Source organism: Triticum urartu, chromosome 2A (assembly GCF_056163025.1).
Source record: "Triticum urartu cultivar PI428250 chromosome 2A, HENAU_Tu73, whole genome shotgun sequence".
Taxonomy (NCBI): domain Eukaryota; kingdom Viridiplantae; phylum Streptophyta; class Magnoliopsida; order Poales; family Poaceae; genus Triticum; species Triticum urartu.
This window is the reverse complement of record NC_141874.1, coordinates 557,652,816-557,673,100: the sequence shown is the minus strand read 5'-3', so window position 1 is coordinate 557,673,100 and position 20,285 is coordinate 557,652,816.

Here is a 20,285-nt window from a genome sequence, read left to right as displayed (position 1 = left end):
AGTTATCAAAGCAAAGTATTACGCGCATGCTCGTAGGGGGATAGATTGGTAGGAAAAGACCATCGCTCGTCCCCGACCGCCACTCATAAGGAAGGCAATCAAAAAATAAATCATGCTCCGACTTCATCACATAACGGTTCACCATACGTGCATGCTACGGGAATCACAAGATTCAACACAAGTATTTCTCAAATTCACAACTACTCAACTAGCATGACTTTAATATCACCATCTCCATATCTCAAAACAATTATCAAGCATCAAACTTCTCTTAGTATTCAAAACACTCTTAAGAAAAATTTACTAACTTTGAATACCTAGAATATTAGGATTTTAAGCAAATTACCATGATATTAAGACTCTCAAAATAATCTAAGTGAAGCATGAGAGATAAATAGTTTCTATAAAACAAATCCACCACCGTGCTCTAAAAGATATAAGTGAAGTACTAGAGCAAAACTATATAACTCAAAAGATATAAGCGAAGCACATAGAGTATTCTAACAAAATCCAAATCATGTATGGCTCTCTCAAAAGGTGTGTACAACAAGGATGATTGTGGTAAACTAAAAAGTAAAGACTCAAATCATACAAGACGCTCCAAGCAAAACACATATCATGTGGCGAATAAAAATATAGCTCCAAGTAAAGTTACCGATTAGAGGTAGACGAAAGAGGGGATGCCTTCTGGGGCATCCCCAAGCTTTGGCTTTTAGATGTCCTTATATTATCTTGGGGGTGCCATGGGCATCCCCAAGCTTAGGCTCTTGCCACTCCTTGTTCCGTAATCCATCAAATCTTTACCCAAAACTTGAAAACTTCACAACACAAAACTTAAAGTAGAAAATCTCGTGAGCTCCGTTAGCGAAAGAAAACAAAAGACCACTTAAAGGTACTGTAATGAACTCATTCTTTATTTATATTGGTGTTAAACCTACTGTATTCCAACTTCTCTATGGTTTATAAACTATTTTACTAGCCATAGATTCATCAAAATAAGCAAACAACACACGAAGAACAGAATCTGTCAAAAACAGAGCAGTCTGTAGTAATCTGTAGCTAGCGCAAGATATGGAACCCCAAAAATTCTAAAATAAATTTCTGGACGTGAGGAATTTATCTATTAATCATATGAAAAAATAATTAACTAAATATCACTTTCCAAATAAAAATGGCAGCAGTTCTCGTGAGCATTAAAGTTTCTGTTTTTTTACAGCAAGTGTAACAAGACTTTCCCCAAGTCTTCCCAACGGTTCTACTTGGCACAAACACTAATTAAACACAAAAAACACAACCAAAACACAGACTAGATAAATTATTTATTACTAAACAGTAACAAAAAGCAAGGAATAAAAATAAAATTGGGTTGCCTCCCAACAAGCGCTATCGTTTAACGCCCCTAGCTAGGCATACCAAGCAAGGATAGATCTAGGTATTGCCATATTTGGTAGGCAATCTATAAGTGGTTCTCATAATAGATTCATAAGGTAATTTAATTTTCTTTCTAGGAAAGTGTTCCATGCCTTTCTTTAATGGAAATTAGAATCTAATATTTCCTTCCTTCATATCAATAATTGCACCAATCGTTCTAAGGAAAGGTCTACCAAAAATAATAGGACATGAAGGATTGCAATCTATGTCAAGAACAATAAAATCTACGGGCACATAATTCCTATTTGCAACAATAAGAACATCATTAATTCTTCCCATAGGTTTCTTAATAGTGGAATCCGCAAGGTGCAAGTCTAGAGAGCAATCATCAAAATCACGGAAACCTAACAAATCACACAAAGTCTTTGGAATCGTGGAAACACTAGCACACAAATCACATAAAGCATAGCATTCATGATCTTTAAATTTAATTTTAATAGTTGGTTCCCACTCATCATAAAGTTTTCTAGGGATAGAAACTTCCAATTCAAGTTTTTCTTCATAAGATTGCATCAAGGCATCAACGATATGTTCAGTAAATGCTTTATTTTGACTATAAGCATGAGGAGAATTTAGCATGGATTGCAACAAGGAAATACAATCAATCAAAGAGCAATTTTCATAGTTAAATTCCTTGAAATCCATAATAGTGGGTTTAGCAACATCTAGGGTTTTAATTTCTTCAATCCCACTTTTATCAAATTTAGCATCAAGATCAACAAATTCCGAATTCTTGGAACGCCTTCTAGGTAAAGGTGGATCATATTCAGTCCCATCATTATCAAGATTCATATTTCAAAACAAAGATTTAATAGGGGACACATCAATAACTTTTAGATCTTCATCTTTATTTTCATAGGAACTAGAAGAACACGCTCTTATAAAGGCATCTTTCTTAGCACGCATCCTAGCGGTTCTTTCTTTGCACTCATCAATGGAAATTCTCATGGCTTTGAGAGACTAATTGATATCATGCTTAGGTGGAATAGATCTAAGTTTCAAAGAATCAACATCAAGAGAAATTCTATCAACGTTCCTAGCCAAATCATCAATCTTAAGCAATTTTTCTTCAATCATAGCATTAAAATTCTCGTGCGAAGTAATAAATTCTTTTATATTAGATTAAAAATCAGGGGGCATCTTATTATAATTTCCATAAGAATTGTTGTAGGAATTACCATAATTATTAGAGGGATTACTGGGATAAGGCCTAGGGTTGAAATTTCCTCTATACGCGTTGTTACCAAAATTGTTCCTACCAACAGAATTCACATCCATAGATTCATTATTATTCTCAATCAAAGTAGACAAGGGCATATCATTAGAATCAGAAGAAACACTCTTATTAGCAAATAATTTCATAAGTTCATCCATCTTTCCACTCAAAACATTAATTTCTTCTATCGCATGCACCTTTTTATTAGTAGATCTTTCAGTATGCCATTGAGAATAATTAACCATAATATTATCTAAGAGTTTAGTAGCTTCTCCTAAAGTGATTTCCATAAAAGTGCCTCCCACGGCCGAATCTAAAATATTTCTAGAACCAAAATTCAATCCGGCATAAATTTTTTGTATAATCATCCACAAATTTAAACCATGAGTAGGGCAATTACGTATCATTAATTTCATTCTCTCCCAAGCTTGTGCAACATGTTCATGATCAAGTTGCTTAAAATTCATAATATCGTTTCTAAGAGAGATGATCTTAGTGGGAGGAAAATACTTAGAGATAAAAGCATCTTTGCACTTGTTCCATGAATCAATACTATTTTTAGGCAAAGACGAAAATCAAGCTTTAGCACGATCCCTAAGTGAAAAAGGAAATAGCTTCAATTTAATAATATCATTATCCACACCTTTCTTATTTTGCATGTCACACAAATCAACGAAGCTATTTAGATGGGTAGCGGCATCTTCACTAGGAAGGCCGGAAAACGGATCTTTCATGACAAGATTCAGCAAAGCAGTATTAATTTCACAAGATTCAGCATCAGTAAGAGGAGCAATCGGAGTGCTAATAAAATCATTGTTGTTGGTATTGGTGAAGTCACACAATTTAGTATTATCTTGAGCCATCATGACAAGCAAGCAAACTAACACACAAGCAAACAAAAAGCAAGCGGGCAAAAAGAGGCAAATAGAGAAATAGAGGGAGGATAGAGAGAGAGGGTGAATAAAACGGCAAGGGTGAAGTGGGGGAGAGGAAAACGAGAGGCAAGGGGCAAATAATGTAATGCGGGAGATAAGGGTATGTGATGGGTACTTGGTATGTTGACTTTTGCGTAGACCTCCCCGGCAACGGCGCCAGAAATCCTTCTTGCTACCTCTTGAGTACTGCGTTGGTTTTCCCCGAAGAGGAAGGGATGATGCAGCAAAGTAGCGTAAGTATTTCCCTCAGTTTTTGAGAACCAAGGTATCAATCCAGTAGGAGGTTATGCGCGAGTCCCTCGTACCTGCGCAAAACAAATAAATCCTCGCAACGAACGCAAATAGGGGTTGTCAATCCCTATAAGGCCACTTATGAGAGTGAGATCTGATAGATATGATAAGATAATATTTTTGGTATTTTTTTGATAAAGATGCAAAGTAAAATAAAGGCAAAGTAAATAGCAAAGGAAATAACTAAGTAGTAGGAGATCAATATGATAAAGATAGACCCGAGGCCATAGGTTTCACTAGTGGCTTCTCTCGAGAGCATAAGTATTCTACGGTGGGTGAACAAATTACTGTTGAGCAATTGACAGAATTGAGCATAGTTATGAGAATATCTAAGTATGATCATGTATATAGGCATCACGTCCGAGACAAGTAGACCGACTCCTGCCTGCATCTACTACTATTACTCCACTCATCGACCGCTATCCAGCATGCATCTAGAGTATTAAGTTGAAAACAGAGTAAGGCCTTAAGCAAGATGACATGATGTAGAGGGATAGACTCATGCAATATGAAGAAAACCCCATCTGGTTATCCTCGATGGAAACAATACAATACGTGCCTTGCTGCCCCTACTGTCACTGGGAAAGGACACCGCAAGATTGAACCCAAAGCTAAGCACTTCTTCCATTGCAAGAAAGATCAATCTAGTAGGCCAAACCGAACTGATAATTCGAAGAGACTTGCAAAGATAACCAATCATACATAAAAGAATTCAGAGAAGATTCAAATATTATTCATGATAGACTTGATCATAAAGCCACAATTCATCGGTCTCAACAAACACACCGCAAAAAGAAGATTACATCGAATAGTTCTCCACAAGAGAGGGGGAGAACATTGTATTGAGATCCAAAAAGAGAGAAGAAGCCATCTAGATAATAACTATGGACCCGTAGGTCTGAGGTAAACTACTCACACTTCATCGGAGAGGCTATGGTGTTGATGTAGAAGCCCTCTGTGATCGATGCCCCCTCCGGCGGAGCTCCGGAACAGGCCCCAAGATGGGATCTCGTGGATACAGAAAGTTACGGCGATTGAATTAGGGTTTTGGCTCCGTATCTGATCGTTTGGGGGGTACATAGGTATATATAGGAGGAAGGAGTACGTCGGTGGAGCAATAGGGGGCCCACGAGGGTGGAGGGCACGCCTGGGGTAGGCAGGCACGCCCCCTACCTCGTGGCCTCCTCTTTTCTTTCCTGACGTAGGGTCCAAGTCTCCTGGGTCTTGTTCGTTGAGAAAATCACGTTCCCGAAGGTTTCATTCCGTTTGGACTCCATTTGATATTCCTTTTCTTCGAAACCCTAAAATAGGCAAAAAACAACAATTCTGGGCTGGGCCTCCGGTAATAGGTTAGTCCCGAAAATAATATAAAAGTGGATAATAAAGCCCAATAATGTCCAAAACAGTAGATAATATAGCATGGAGCAATCAAAAATTATAGATACGTTGGAGACGTATCAGGGGCAGAGGCGAACGGGGCCGGGCCTCACCGTCGTTGACGGGGAGAGGGGCGACGAGGCGCGAGGAGGCCGGTCGAGGAGGAGGAGGATGACGGGCGCGAGGTGGTGGTCGATGACGGCTCCGGGCGAGGACGGGAGCGACCGTGTCGGGGCGGGACGACGCCGGGGACGGGCGGCGACGTCGGGGGCGCGAGGCGGCGTGGGATCGGGTGCAGGCATCAGGGGCGAAGTGGAGCGGTCCGGTGAGGTCCCGGACGAGGACGATGGCACAAGGACGGAGGGAGGGGTCGCGGGGCGAAGGCGATGGTTCATAGGGTGTGGGTGTTGGAAATATGCCCTAGAGGCAATAATAAAATGGTTATTATTATATTTCCTTGTTCATGATAATTGTCTATTGTTCATGCTATAATTGTGTTATCCGGAAATCGTAATACATGTGTGAATACATAGACCACAACATGTCCCTAGTGAGCCTCTAGTTGACTAGCTCATTGATCAACAGATGGTTACGGTTTCCTGACCATGGACATTGGATGTCATTGATAATGGGATCACATCATTAGGAGAATGATGTGATGGACAAGACCCAATCCTAAGCATAGCGCAAGATCGTGTAGTTCGTCTGCTAAAGCTTTTCTAATGTCAAGTATCTTTTCCTTAGACCATGAGATTGTGCAACTCCCGAATACTGTAGGAATACTTTGGGTGTGCCAAACGTCACAACGTAACTTGGTGACTATAAAGGTGCACTACGGGTATCTCTGAAAGTGTCTGTTGGGTTGGCACGAATCGAGACTGGGATTTGTCACTCTGTATGACGGAGAGGTATCTCTGGGCCCACTCGGTAAGACATCATGGTAATGAGCTCAATGTGACTAAGGGTTGGTCACGGGATGATGTGTTATGCAACGAGTAAAGTGACTTGCTGGTAACGAGATTGAACGAGGTATTGGGATACCGACGATCGAATCTCGGGCAAGTAACGTACCGATTGACAAAGGGAATTGTATACGGGATTGCTTGAATCCTCGACATCGTGGTTCATCCGATGAGATCATCGTGGAACATGTGGGAGCTAACATGGGTATCCAGATCCCGCTGTTGGTTATTGGCCGGAGAGTTGTCTCGGTCATGTCTGCATGGTTCCCGAACCCGTAGGGTCTACACACTTAAGGTTCGATGATGCTAGGGTTATTAGGAAGATTTGTATGTGATTACCGAATGTTGTTCGGAGTCCCGGATGAGATCCCGGACGTCACAAGGAGTTCCGGAATAGTCGGGAGGTGAAGATTTATATATGGGAAGTCATCATACGGTCACCAGAAATATTCGGGGGTATACCGGTATTGTACCGGGACCACCTGCCCCGGAGGGCCTTATGGGCTGTAGGTGGAAGGGAACTAGCCCCTAGTGGGCTGGGCGCCATTCCCCCCTAGGTCCCATGCGCCTAGGGTTTGGGGGGAACCCTAAAGGGGGGCGCCCCCCTTGCTTGGGGGGCAAGCCCCCTCCCCCTTGGCCGCTGCCCCCCTCTAGATCTCATCTAGAGGGGCCGCCCCCTTCCCCCTTCTCCGTATAAATAGAGGGGCGAGGGGAGGGCTGCAACACAACATCCAAGGCGCAACCCCTCCCCTCCCCAACACCTCTCCTCCTCCGCGTGAGCTTGGCGAAGCCCTGCTGATGAACTGCCACTCCATCACCACCACGCCGTCGTGCTGCTATTGGAGCCTTCTTCCTCAACCTCTCCCTCCTCCTTGTTGGATCAAGATGCGGGAGACGTCACCGGGCTTCACGTGTGTTGAACGCAGAGGCACCGTTGTTCGGTGCTCAGATCGGATTCGGCCACGATCTGAATCGCTACGTGTACGAATCCTCCAACCGCGTTCTTGCAACGCTTCCGACTCGCGATATTCAAGGGTATGAAGATGCACTCCCCTCTCGTTGCTAGTTACTCCATAGATTGATCTTGGTGATGCGTAGAATTTTTTTTAATTTCTGCAACGATCCCCAACAGTGGCATCATGAGCTAGGTCTATGCGTAGTTTCTATGCACGAGTAGAACACAAGTTGTTGTGGGCGTCGATTTTGTCAATTTACTTGCTGTTACTAGTCTTATCTTGATTCGGCGGCATCGTGGGATGAAGCGGCCCGGACCGACCTTACATGTACGCTTACGTGAGACTGGTTCCACCGACTAACATGCACTACTTGCATAAGGTGGCTAGCGGGTGTCTGTCTCTCCCACTTTAGTCGGATCGGATTCGATGAAAAGGGTCCTTATGAAGGGTAAATAGAAATTGGCATATCACGTTGTGGTTTTGGCGTAGGTAAGAAACGTTCTTGCTAGAAACCTATAGCAGCCACGTAAAAACTTGCAACAACAATTAGAAGACATCTAACTTGTTTTTGCAGCATATGCAGTGTGATGTGATATGGCCAAAAGGATGTGATGAATGATATATGTGATGTATGAGATTGATCATGTTCTTGTAATAGGAATCACGACTTGCATGTCGATGAGTATGACAACCGACAGGAGCCATAGGAGTTGTCTTAATTTATTTATGACCTGCGTGTCAACATAAACGTCATGTAATTACTTTACTTTATTGCTAATCGTTAGCCATAGTAGTAGAAGTAATAGTTGGCGAGACAACTTCATGAAGCCCCGAAGATGGAGATCAAAAGGAGAAAAATGATATTGGCCATGTCATGTCGCTATTTGATTGCATGTGATGTTTATCATGTTTTACATCTTATTTGCTTAGAACGACGGTAGCATAAATAAGATGATCCCTCGCAATAATTTCAAGAAAGTGTTCCCCCTAACTGTGCACCGTTGCTAAGGTCTGTTGTTCTGAAGCACCACGTGATGATTAGGTGTGATAGGTTCTAACGTTCGCATACAACGGGTGCAAGCCAGATTTACACACACAATACACTTAGGTTGACTTGACGAGCCTAGCATGCACAGACATGGCCTCGGAACACGGAAAACCGAAAGGTCGAACATGAGTCTTATAGAAGATACGATCAACATGAAGATGTTCACCGATGATGACTACTCCGTCTCACGTGATGATCGGACATGGCCTAGTTGAATCGGATCATGTATCACTTAGATGATTAGAGGGATGTCTATCTGAGTGGGAGTTCATTAAATAATTTGATTAGATGAACTTAATTATCATGAACATAGTCTAAAATTCTTTGCAATATGTCTTGTAGATCAAATGGCCCACGCTAATGTTTCCCTCAACTTCAACGTGTTCCTAGAGAAAACCAAGCTGAAAGACGATGGCAGCAACTACACGGACTGGGTCCGTAACCTGAGGATTATCCTCATAGCTTCCAGGAAAGCATATGTCCTTGATGCACCGCTAGGTGAAGCACCTGTTTTCCCAGCAGAACAAGACGTTATGAACGCTTGGCAGACGCGTAGTGATGATTACTCCCTGGTTCAGTGCGGCATGCTTTACAGCTTAGAACCGGGGCTCCAAAAGCGTTTTGAGCAACACGGAGCATATGAGATGTTCCAAGAGCTGAAAATGGTTTTACAAGCTCATGCCCGGGTCGAGAGATATGAAGTCTCCGACAAGTTCTACAGTTGTAAGATGGAGGAAAATAGTTCCGTCAGCGAGCACATACTCAAAATGTCTGGGTTGCACAACCGCTTGTCTCAGCTGGGAGTTAATCTCCCGGATGATGCGGTCGTTGACAGAATCCTTTAGTCACTCCCACCTAGCTACAAGAGCTTTGTGATGGACTTCAATATGCAGGGGATGGAAAACACCATTCCTGAGGTATATTCAATGCTGAAATCAGCGGAGGTGGAGATCAAAAAGGAACATCAAGTGTTGATGGTGAATAAAACCACTAAGTTCAAGAAAGGCAAGGGTAAAAAGAATTTCAAGAAGGACGGCAAGGGAGTTGCCGTGCCCGGTAAGCAAGCTGCCGGGAAGAAGCCAAAGAATGGACCCAAGCCTAAGACTGAGTGCTTTTATTGCAAGGGAAACGGTCACTGGAAGCGGAACTGCCCCAAGTACTTAGCGGATAAGAAGGCCGGCAATGCCAAAGGTATATGTGATATACATGTTATTGATGTGTACCTAACCAGCACTCGTAGTAGCTCCTGGGTATTTGATACCGGTGCAGTTGCTCATATTTGTAACTCAAAACAGGAACTGCGGAATAAACAGAGACTGGCGAAGGACGAGGTGACGATGCGCGCCGGGAATGGTTCCAAGATCGATGTGATCGCCGTCGGCACGCTACCTCTACATTTACCTACAGGATTAGTTTTAAACCTCAATAATTGTTATTTAGTACCAGCTTTGAGCATGAACATTGTATCTGGATCTCGTTTAATGCGAGATGGCTAATCATTTAAATCTGAGAATAATGGTTGTTCTATTTATATGAGAGACATGTTTTATGGTCATGCCCCGCTAGTCAATGGTTTATTCTTATTTAATCTCGAACGTGATGTTACACATATTCATAGTGTGAATGCCAAAAGATGTAAGGTTGATAATGATAGTCCCACATACTTGTGGCACTGCCGCCTTGGTCACATTGGTGTCAAACGCGTGAAGAAACTCCATGCAGATGTACTTTTGGAGTCTCTTGATTATGAATCATTTGACACGTGCGAACCATGCCTCATGGGCAAAATGACCAAGACTCCGTTCTCCGGAACAATGGAGCGAGCAACCAACTTATTGGAAACCATACATACTGATGTGTGCGGTCCAATGAGTGTTGAGGCTCACGGTGGCTATCGTTATGTTCTCACCCTCATTGATGACTTGAGTAGATATGGGTATGTCTACTTAATGAAACACAAGTCTGAGACCTTTGAAAAGTTCAAGGAATTTCAGAGTGAGGTTGAGAATCAACATGACAGGAAAATAAAGTTCTTACGATCAGATCGTGGGGGAGAATATTTGAGTCACGAATTTGGCACGCACTTAAGGAAATACGGAATTGTTTCACAACTCACGCCGCCTGGAACACCTCAGCGTAATGGTGTGTCCGAACGTCGTAATCGCACTCTATTGGATATGGTACAATCTATGATGTCTCTTACTGATCTACCGCTGTCATTTTGGGGTTATGCTATTGAGACTGCCGCATTCACTTTAAATAGGGCTCCGTCGAAATCCATTAAGACGACACCGTATGAATTGTGGTTTGGTAAGAAACCTAAGCTGTCGTTTCTGAAAGTTTGGGGGTGCGATGCTTATGTCAAGAAACTTCAACCTGAAAAGCTCGAACCCAAATCGGAAAAATGCGTCTTCATAGGATACCCTAAAGAAACTATTGGGTATACCTTCTACCTCAAATCCAAAGGCAAGATCTTTGTTGCCAAGAATGGATCCTTTCTAGAGAAAGAGTTTCTCTCGAAAGAAGTAAGTGGGAGGAAAGTAGAACTTGATGAAGTATTGCCTCTTGAACCGGAGAGTGGCGCAGCTCAAGAAAATGTTCCCGAGGTGCCTGCACCGACTAGAGAGGAACTTAATGATGATGATCATGAAACTTCAGATCAAGTTGCTACTGAACTTCATAGGTCCACAAGGACACGTTCCGCACCAGAGTGGTACGGCAACCCTATCCTGGAAATCATGATGTTAGACAATGGTGAACCTTCGAACTATGAAGAAGCGATGGCGGGCCCAGATTCCAACAAATGGCTAGAAGCCATGAAATCCGAGATAGGATCCATGTATGAAAACGAAGTATGGACTTTGACTAACTTGCCCGTTGATCGGCAAGCCATAGAAAATAAATGGATCTTTAAGAAGAAGACAGACGCGGATGGTAATGTGACCATCTATAAGGCCCGGCTTGTTGCTAAGGGTTATCGACAAGTTCAAGGGGTTGACTACGATGAGACTTTCTCACCCGTAGCGAAGCTGAAGTCCGTCTGAATCATGTTAGCAATTGCCGCATTCTATGATTATGAGATATGGCAAATGGACGTCAAAACGGCATTCCTTAATGGTTTCCTTAAGGAAGAATTGTATATGACGCAGCTGGAAGGTTTTGTCAATCCTAAGAATCCTGACAAGGTGTGGAAGCTCCAACGCTCAATCTATGGGCTGGTGCAAGCCTCTCGGAGTTGGAACATTCGATTTGATGAGATGATCAAAGCGTTTGGGTTTACACAGACTTATGGAGAAGCCTGTGTTTACAAGAAAGTGAGTGGGAGCTCTGTAGCATTTCTCATATTATTTGTGGATGACATACTATTGATGAGAAATGATATCGAATTCTTGGAAAGCATAAAGGCCTACTTGAACAAGTGTTTTTCAATGAAGGACCTTGGAGAAGCTGCTTATATATTAGGCATCAAGATCTATAGAGATAGATCGAGACGCCTCATTGGTCTTTCACAAAGTAAGTACCTTGACAAGATATTGAAAAGTTCAATATGGATCAGTCCAAGAAGGGGTTCTTGCCTGTATTGCAAGGTATGAGATTGAGCACGGCTCAATGCCCGACCACGACAGAAGATAGAGAAAAGATGAGTGTCATCCCCTATGCCTCGGCCATAGGGTCTATTATGTATGCCATGTTGTGTACCAGACCTGATGTAAACCTTGCCGTGAGTTTGGTAGGAAGGTACCAAAGTAATCCCGGCATGGAACACTAGACAGCGGTCAAGAATATCCTGAAGTACCTGAAAAGGACTAAGGATATGTTTCTTGTTTATGGAGGTGACGAAGAGCTCATCGTAAAGGGTTACGTCGATGCTAGCTTCGACATAGATTTGGATGACTCCAAGTCACAAACCGGATACGTGTATATTTTGAATGGTGGGGCAGTCAGCTGGTGTAGTTGCAAGCAAAGCGTCGTGGCGGGATCTACATGTGAAGCGGAGTACATGGCAGCCTCGGAGGCAGCACAAGAAGCAATCTGGATGAAGGAGTTCATTACCGACCTAGGAATTATTCCCAATGCGTCGGGCCCGATGACTCTCTTCTGTGACAACACTGGAGCTATTGCCCTTGCCAAGGATCCCAGGTTTCACAGGAAGACCAGGCATATCAAGCGTCGCTTCAACTCCATTGGTGAAAATGTTCAAAATGGAGACATAGATACTTATAAAGTGCACACGGACCTGAATGTCACAGATCCATTGACTAAACCTCTTCCTCGAGCAAAACATGATCAACACCAGAACTCTATGGGTGTTCGATTCATCACAATGTAACTAGATTATTGACTTTAGCGCAAGTGGGAGACTGTTGGAAATATGCCCTAGAGGCAATAATAAAATGGTTATTATTATATTTCCTTGTTCATGATAATTGTCTATTGTTCATGCTATAATTGTGTTATCCGGAAATCGTAATACATGTGTGAATACATAGACCACAACATGTCCCTAGTGAGCCTCTAGTTGACTAGCTCGTTGATCAACAGATGGTTACGGTTTCCTGACCATGGACATTGGATGTCATTGATAACGGGATCACATCATTAGGAGAATGATGTGATGGACAAGACCCAATCCTAAGCATAGCGCAAGATCGTGTAGTTCGTCTGCTAAAGCTTTTCTAATGCCAAGTATCTTTTCCTTAGACCATGAGATTGTGCAACTCCCGGATATTGTAGGAATACTTTGGGTGTGCCAAACGTCACAACGTAACTTGGTGACTATAAAGGTGCACTACGGGTATCTCTGAAAGTGTCTGTTGGGTTGGCACGAATCGAGACTGGGATTTGTCACTCCGTATGACGGAGAGGTATCTCTGGGCCCACTCGGTAAGACATCATCGTAATGAGCTCAATGTGACTAATCTCGGGCAAGTAACGTACCGATTGACAAAGAGAATTGTATACGGGATTGCTTGAATCCTCGACATCATGGTTCATCCGATGAGATCATCGTGGAACATGTGGGAGCCAACATGGGTATCCAGATCCCGCTGTTCGTTATTAGCCGGAGAGTTGTCTCGGTCATGTTTGCATGGTTCCGGGACCCGTAGGGTCTACACACTTAAGGTTCGATGACGCTAGGGTTATTAGGAAGATTTGTATGTGATTACCGAATGTTGTTCGGAGTCCCGGATGAGATCTCGGATGTCACGAGGAGTTCCAGAATAGTCTGTAGGTGAAGATTTATATATGGGAAGTCATCATACGGTCACTGGAAATATTCGGGGGTATACCGGTATTGTACCGGGACCACCGGAGGGGTTCTGGGGGTCCACCTGCCCCGGAGGGCCTTATGGGCTGTAGGTGGAAGGGAACCAGCCCCTAGTGGGCTGGGCGCCATTCCCCCTAGGGCCCATGTGCCTAGGGTTTGCGGGGAACCCTAAAGGGGGGCGCCCCCCTTGCTTGGGGGGCAAGCCCCCTCCCCCTTGGCCGCCCCCCCTCTAGATATCATCTAGAGGGGCCGCCCCCTTCCCCCTTCTCCCTATAAATAGAGGGGCGAGGGGAGGGCTGCAACACAACATCCAAGGCGCAGCCCCTCCCCTCCCCAACACATCACCTCCTCCGCGTGAGCTTGGCGAAGCCCTGCCGGAGAACTGCCACTCCATCACCACCACGCCGTCGTGCTGTTGTTGGAGCCTTCTTCCTCAACCTCTCCCTCCTCCTTGCTGGACCAAGGCGCGGGAGACGTCACCGGGCTGCATGTGTGTTGAACGCGGAGGCACCGTTGTTCGGTGCTCAGATCGGATTCGGCCGCGATCTGAATCACTACGTGTACGACTCCTCCAACCGCGTTCTTGCAACGCTTCCGACTCGCGATCTTCAAGGGTATGAAGATGCACTCCCCTCTCGTTGCTAGTTACTTCATAGATTGATCTTGGTGATGCATAGAATTTTTTTAATTTCTGCAACAATCCCCAACAGAGGGCGTGTCGGGCGCCCCCAAGATCCAGAGAGGGAGAAGGGAGCGTGGGGGGGGGGGAAATGGGGATCGGGGGAAGGAGTGGGGGTCATGGGGAGGGGGTCAGTAGGGTTTGATCGCCCCAGAGAGGCGGTAGGCACCGGTCGGGCCGGCCTGGTTGCCTAGAGGCCAGCTGGGCCATGGCCCGGTGGGGGGGGGGTTCTCTCTTTACTTTTTTTGTTATTTTTTCTTTTCTTTTTATTTATACTTTTCTATTTATTTTTAGATGCCAAGTGATTTTTGTTTATTATGAAACTTTGCACATAATTCCTAGCCAACACTATAAGGTTGCGCGAAAAGTTTGAGGCCAATTGGAACTGTTTTAATTTATAGTTGAATTAAATTGCTCTTATTTAATCTTGTTATTCCATTAAATGAATTCGAGGGGCAATTTGGGAAACCAAATGAGGTTGGTTCCAACATGTTCATTATTTAGTGAATATTTGCCACCCATCGAACATTTTTATTTGATAGTTTAATGAAATAATAATTTGACTTGTTATTTGAATTTGAATTTGATCTCGGTTTGAAACAAATGAAGTTTAGCAAAAGTTTAATTATGATGACCTGGCATGATTAGCAAGAGTTTACTATAGCTTAATTATCCGGGCGTCACACATGAGGTGCCTCAAAAAAATCATTCAGTCAATGGCCAGCTGTTCGAGTCAAATCTGAGGACATCTTCCTCGCTTCCTTTGATACTATTCATCTAACTGCCCTGACTTCGGCCCAATCGCATGCTCCCGCCCTGCCTGAGCAGCCGTCCGATTCCTTCTAAACCCCGCCACAATCCACGCCGATGACCTCTGCATCATCCCTCCCCCTCCCCAGCACACCCACAACACTCGAACTCGTCAACCTCTGACCCCCCTCCACCGGTTCCGCCATTTCTCCGTGTTCTGCAACTCCGGGCCGCTCCTGGTTCGACCTCTTTAAAATCCGCAGGCCTCCATCTCAGGCTCGGAGTTTTGCGCGGAATGAGCTACGACAAATTAGTTTTCAGGCAATGACGAATAGCAAATGAAAAAAAGTTAGATACTACTCTCTCCTTTCGGTGAAGAGTGTACATTTAGGTTTAAAATTTGTCGACAAAAAAGTGTATTTCTATCTTTTCAACACACTTTAAAGTAGGAAAAAATGCTTATCTCTCGTCATACGGTGATCAAAACTAATAACATTCTACATATGGTCTCCTTAATTTCTATATGCACTTAGCCTACTCATAGTGGAAAGTATCATATACTAGTGTCATGTGCATGATACTACCTTTATAGTGCACAATATCATAGATAATCATATTTATTGTCATGCATGACACAAAGTAGGATATCATTAAACATGATACAGTATCTACTACCTATGTTACTCTAACCCCCCTCTCTTCTTTAAATCTTTGTCACATCAGTATGTTTACTATTCCCGAGTACATGATACCAGCTAAGAGCATGGTTAACAATATAATCAGCAGCTGGCTATATAGACATGCCCTGTCATCAAAAATTAGCAGTGTTAATTACTCGTACAATAGAGTTGGCTGTAAACCCACAACTTTTTATCATTTTCTCTCTATCTCTCTCTTCTCATTAAATGCTTTTATCTAGGAGTACGCATAGAGCCTGGCTCTTGCATGAGAGCCCACTCCTCTACTTTTTCCTTGTCTCTCTTTTCCACCTAGGCAAAAATGCCATGTAAGCGGGCTTATAGCCCACTATTGTACTTGCTCTAAGACACCACCACTATGGCCAACCTTTTAGTTCATCGAAGGTTGGTAATTAAAAAGAAGAGAGATGATGACTTGCACTTTTTCAATGCATTTTTTAACTCTGCTTTATAATTTGTTCTAAAAGATTAAAAAATTAATATGTATATACTTTTCACCGAAGTGAGTACTCGGGTATTGTTACGTCAACCCCCTTCAAAGCGGAAGCGGTGCACGAGATGTCATTAGCAGCCAACGGCCAAATTCATTGTTTTGACCCTTTTGCCCTCTTTTAGCCGCATCTGACCCCTCTCTCGAAAAAAAAAATCGGATCTGATCCTTTTCCTACCGTCACCCGATCTGGCGGTAGGCTCAAACGTCCTACCACCAGAGTCTGTGGCGATTGGCATTTATCCATGTCAGCAAGCAGACGGCACTGTCGACGTTGACCCGGTCCCTACCGCCACTCCTTGTGGCGGTAGGACGTTTGAGCCTACCGCCAGCTTGAGTGGCCGTAGGAAAATGATCAAATCTGATTTATTTTTCAGAGAAGGGTCAGATGCCGCTAAAAGAGGGCAAAAGGGTCAAAACAGTGAATTTGGCCGCAGCCAGCAGACCACAACAGATCATCCCACCGTGAGGGCACGCGCCGGCAACGCGCGGCGCAGACCGAAGACAGCATGCGCAAGCGCTGCCCACGTTCCACGAGGCGTCGTCACCCAAACGCGCGCGCACAGCCATGAGATTTGATGCGGCACCGAGTTGTGTAGAGCTCAGGAATCCCCACCCCGCGCCACAGTTACGCAAAAGACAAGACAACCAAAAGAGAGCGCGACTTGAACAGCCATCTTGCACAGAGCTTATCTGTGAAGCCGCCGTACTTTTCCCAGAAGATTTCCTCCGCTCTTTCCATTTTTTTGTACGTACACAAGTTGTTGACAAGATATTGGCATCGGCCACCGGGTGTTAGCGCATTGCTCATGGCGTCCCTGTCAGCTACGAAACGATCGAAGAGCTAACGACATGGCCGATCCTCCAGCTCGGTTAGCTAGCCCGACATGGCCTTACCGCCTTGCCGGCCACCTCCAGGACCTCCTTCGCCCTACTATGTGCCAGCTTGTCGCAGATGTCCCTCCCACTTTCCCTCTGGAACTTGCTCGCGCCGGCAGCTCGGCGGCGGCCCCGCCGATGAGGCGACGCACCTCAGATGGACCTGTAGCAGTGGTACACACGTCAACATACATAACCATCCCCTTCTTTTGCCTTAACCCATCCAAGTCCCAACCACTCCGTCCGATCCACCGCATAAACAAAGCCACGCGACGACGTCAAGGGCGCTTAGAAAAACCAACCTGTACCCGGAAGCAGTCACCGAAGGGGACGTTGTGACGTCGTGCACCGTCCAGCCGTCGCCGTCGCTTGAGGGCGGTTTCAGCTGGGTGCTGACCACCTCGCCGCCGAGAATGGACGTAGTCTCTCTCCTGCCACGGGGTCGCGGTGTAACCGAGGCACCCCACCCTGCTCATCGCCCTCGTCTCCAGGGGCCACCGTCCCGCGTACAGCAGCGAGCGTACTCACAAGCCAAACTGGGCGTTGCCAGCCAAAACAAGTCTTGCTACCGTGGTGGTTACTATCTCCCTCCTGGTTTATTGGATTCCACTGTTTTTTCGCCAAATTTTGATCATAAATTTAACTAACAAAATGTTCATGCATGTCAGAAAAAATTATATCATTAAAAACTATGTTCAAATATGAATCTAATGATATAACTTTTGTTGACATACATTTATATTTTATAAGTTAAATCTTTGATAAAAATTTAGCATAAATTACAAAAGGGATCAATAAACTAGGACGGAGGTAATATCAGATATTCTCAGTCATTGGTTTCTTTTTCACTTTAGCTAAACGCAAGCGGTCTGATTTTTCATTTTCGGTCACTCAACTTGTTGGCCATTCATTTTTTCTCCAAAATATGTGATGTTTTTTGGGTCGGTGCTGCTATGTCGAATTTGACTTGTCACTATTTATGATCAATAAATTTTTTCCTGCCTCTAGCAGACCCTTTACATCGCCTCAACTCTCAAAATAACCGCCACTTCACTATTTTGGACAAAAAAAGTGCCCCGAACAGAAACTTTCAAAGCGTCCGACCCGTAAATTTCTTTGAGGGGCGCGGTAAATTCCTCCCTCCGACCCATGAAAACACATGCCCCCCTGCCCTGTTGGTGCCATGTATCCCGCGAAAGCGGTTGGCGGAAGGGTCAGCGCGCGCGCTCCACACATCCCCTCCCTGTAGCCGCCCGCAATCGTTGCTGCCGGCCCGCCGCTTGCGATTCTGGCCATTTCCGTCAGCGGAATCGCACCGCTCGCCCCGGATGCGCTGAGCAGAGCCGCTCCGACGTCATCGCCGCCGCCCCGGACCGACCGCCGCGAGTCGCCGCCCCGCCCCAGATTCGCTGAGCCGCCCCCGGTCACCGCCGCCCCGATGAATCCCTTTTCTTCCCCTTTAGCTCGACCACAGTTCAAATTTTCATTGATGCAAGCTCGGATGCGGGTTTTTTTAGATGGATTTGAGCCCTTGCGAGCAATTTTTGCTCGAGGGTTCGTCCTTGTCCGACGACTCGGACGTGGAATCGATACTCAAACGCCATCGGCAGCAGATGGTGGTGGGGTCCTAGCCGTGAAGGAGGTTGAGGATCGAAACCGCAAGAGACGGCGATGTTCGACCGTCGGCTGTCTTTGCATTCCTCGCAACCGCCATCTCGGGAACAGAATTTGGTGCAAGACTACTTCGCGGACAATCCTACATATCCGCCGCACCTCTTCCGGAGAAGATATCGAATGCGCCGATCACTCTTCGTAAAAATTGTGCAAGCTTGCGAGGTCAATTCTCGAATTTTTTACTCAAAGGAGAAACGTCGTGGGCTTGTTAGGTTTCAGCGCATATAAAAAAAATCTCTGCAGCTATGCGGGTGATTGCATATGGTATTCCGGCTGACTATGCCGATGAGTATCTTCGCATTGGTGAAGATATTACAATTGAGTCAGTGTGTAGGTTCGCCAAAGTGATCATCTGTGTTTTTTGTCCTGTCTATCTTCGTGCACCCAACGAGAAAGACATTAAAAAAATTGATGACAGCAAATGAGAAGAGGTTGGTCTGGCATGCTAGAAAGCGTTGATTGCATGCATTGGACTTGGAAAAACTGCCCGAAGGCATGGCACGACCAGTATTGTGGCAAGTTTCATGATGCAACAATTATGCTAGAGGCTGTAGCATTCGAGGATTTATGGACTTGGCATTGTTTTTTGGTATGCCGGGTACTCTCAGTGATATCATTGTGTTGCAACGGTCTCATTTGTTTGCTAGACTTGCTAGTGGTGATACTCCTGCTTGCAACTTCACGGTGAATGAGCATGAGTACACAAAGAGGTACTCCCTCCGCCCGGAAATACTTGTCATCAAAATGAATAAAAGAGGATGTAGCTAGATGTATATTAGTTCTAGATACATCTCTTTTTATCCATTTTGATAACAAGTATTTTCGGACGAAGGGAGTATTATCTTGTAGATGGTATTATCCTGCTTGGTGTATATTTGTCAAGAGCATCAAACAACCCAAAACTAGGAAGCATATTGAATTTACAAAGGTACAAGCGGCTACCAAAAAAGATATTAAAGAGACTTCGGGGTTTTGCAATCTAGATTTGCCATTGTTCGTGGTCCTGCTCGTTTTTGGGACAAGAAGATTGTGAGCAACATCATGACATGTTGTGTGATTCTTCACAACATGATCGAAGATGAGAGGGACATGGACTTGGAGTTCTTCTACGACAATGTCGGTAGCCGTGTGAAGCTAGCTAGATACCCTGACCGCATACAAGCATCCCTTCAGACGTACCGGCAGATTGAAGATGTAAACATCCACCATCAAGTTCAAGAGGATCTCATTGATCACCATTGGCAGATGCATGGTCAAAGGCATTGAGCACCATTTGCAAAGACACCAGCCAATTTTACATTTATTTTATTTAATTCATGTGTGATCGGTATCATTGTTGTATTCAGGACAATTGTTGTATTGAATTATTAGTTTATTCAGTGATTTGAATAATTATTGTAATTTGGATTCATAATATTCACATTTTATGTTATTTGAATTCATATTACTGTGTAAAATATGTAAGATATGTGTCAAATTTAGAAAAAAACATGCATTTTGCAGGTTCGCACGGGCTGCAGTCAAATGGACCCCGTATAGCGGAACTGTAAAACAAAATATTCTAAAACATATTTTCAGCGAATTACAAACGCGAGATAAAGGGTCGACGATATAAGGGATCTGTTAGAGA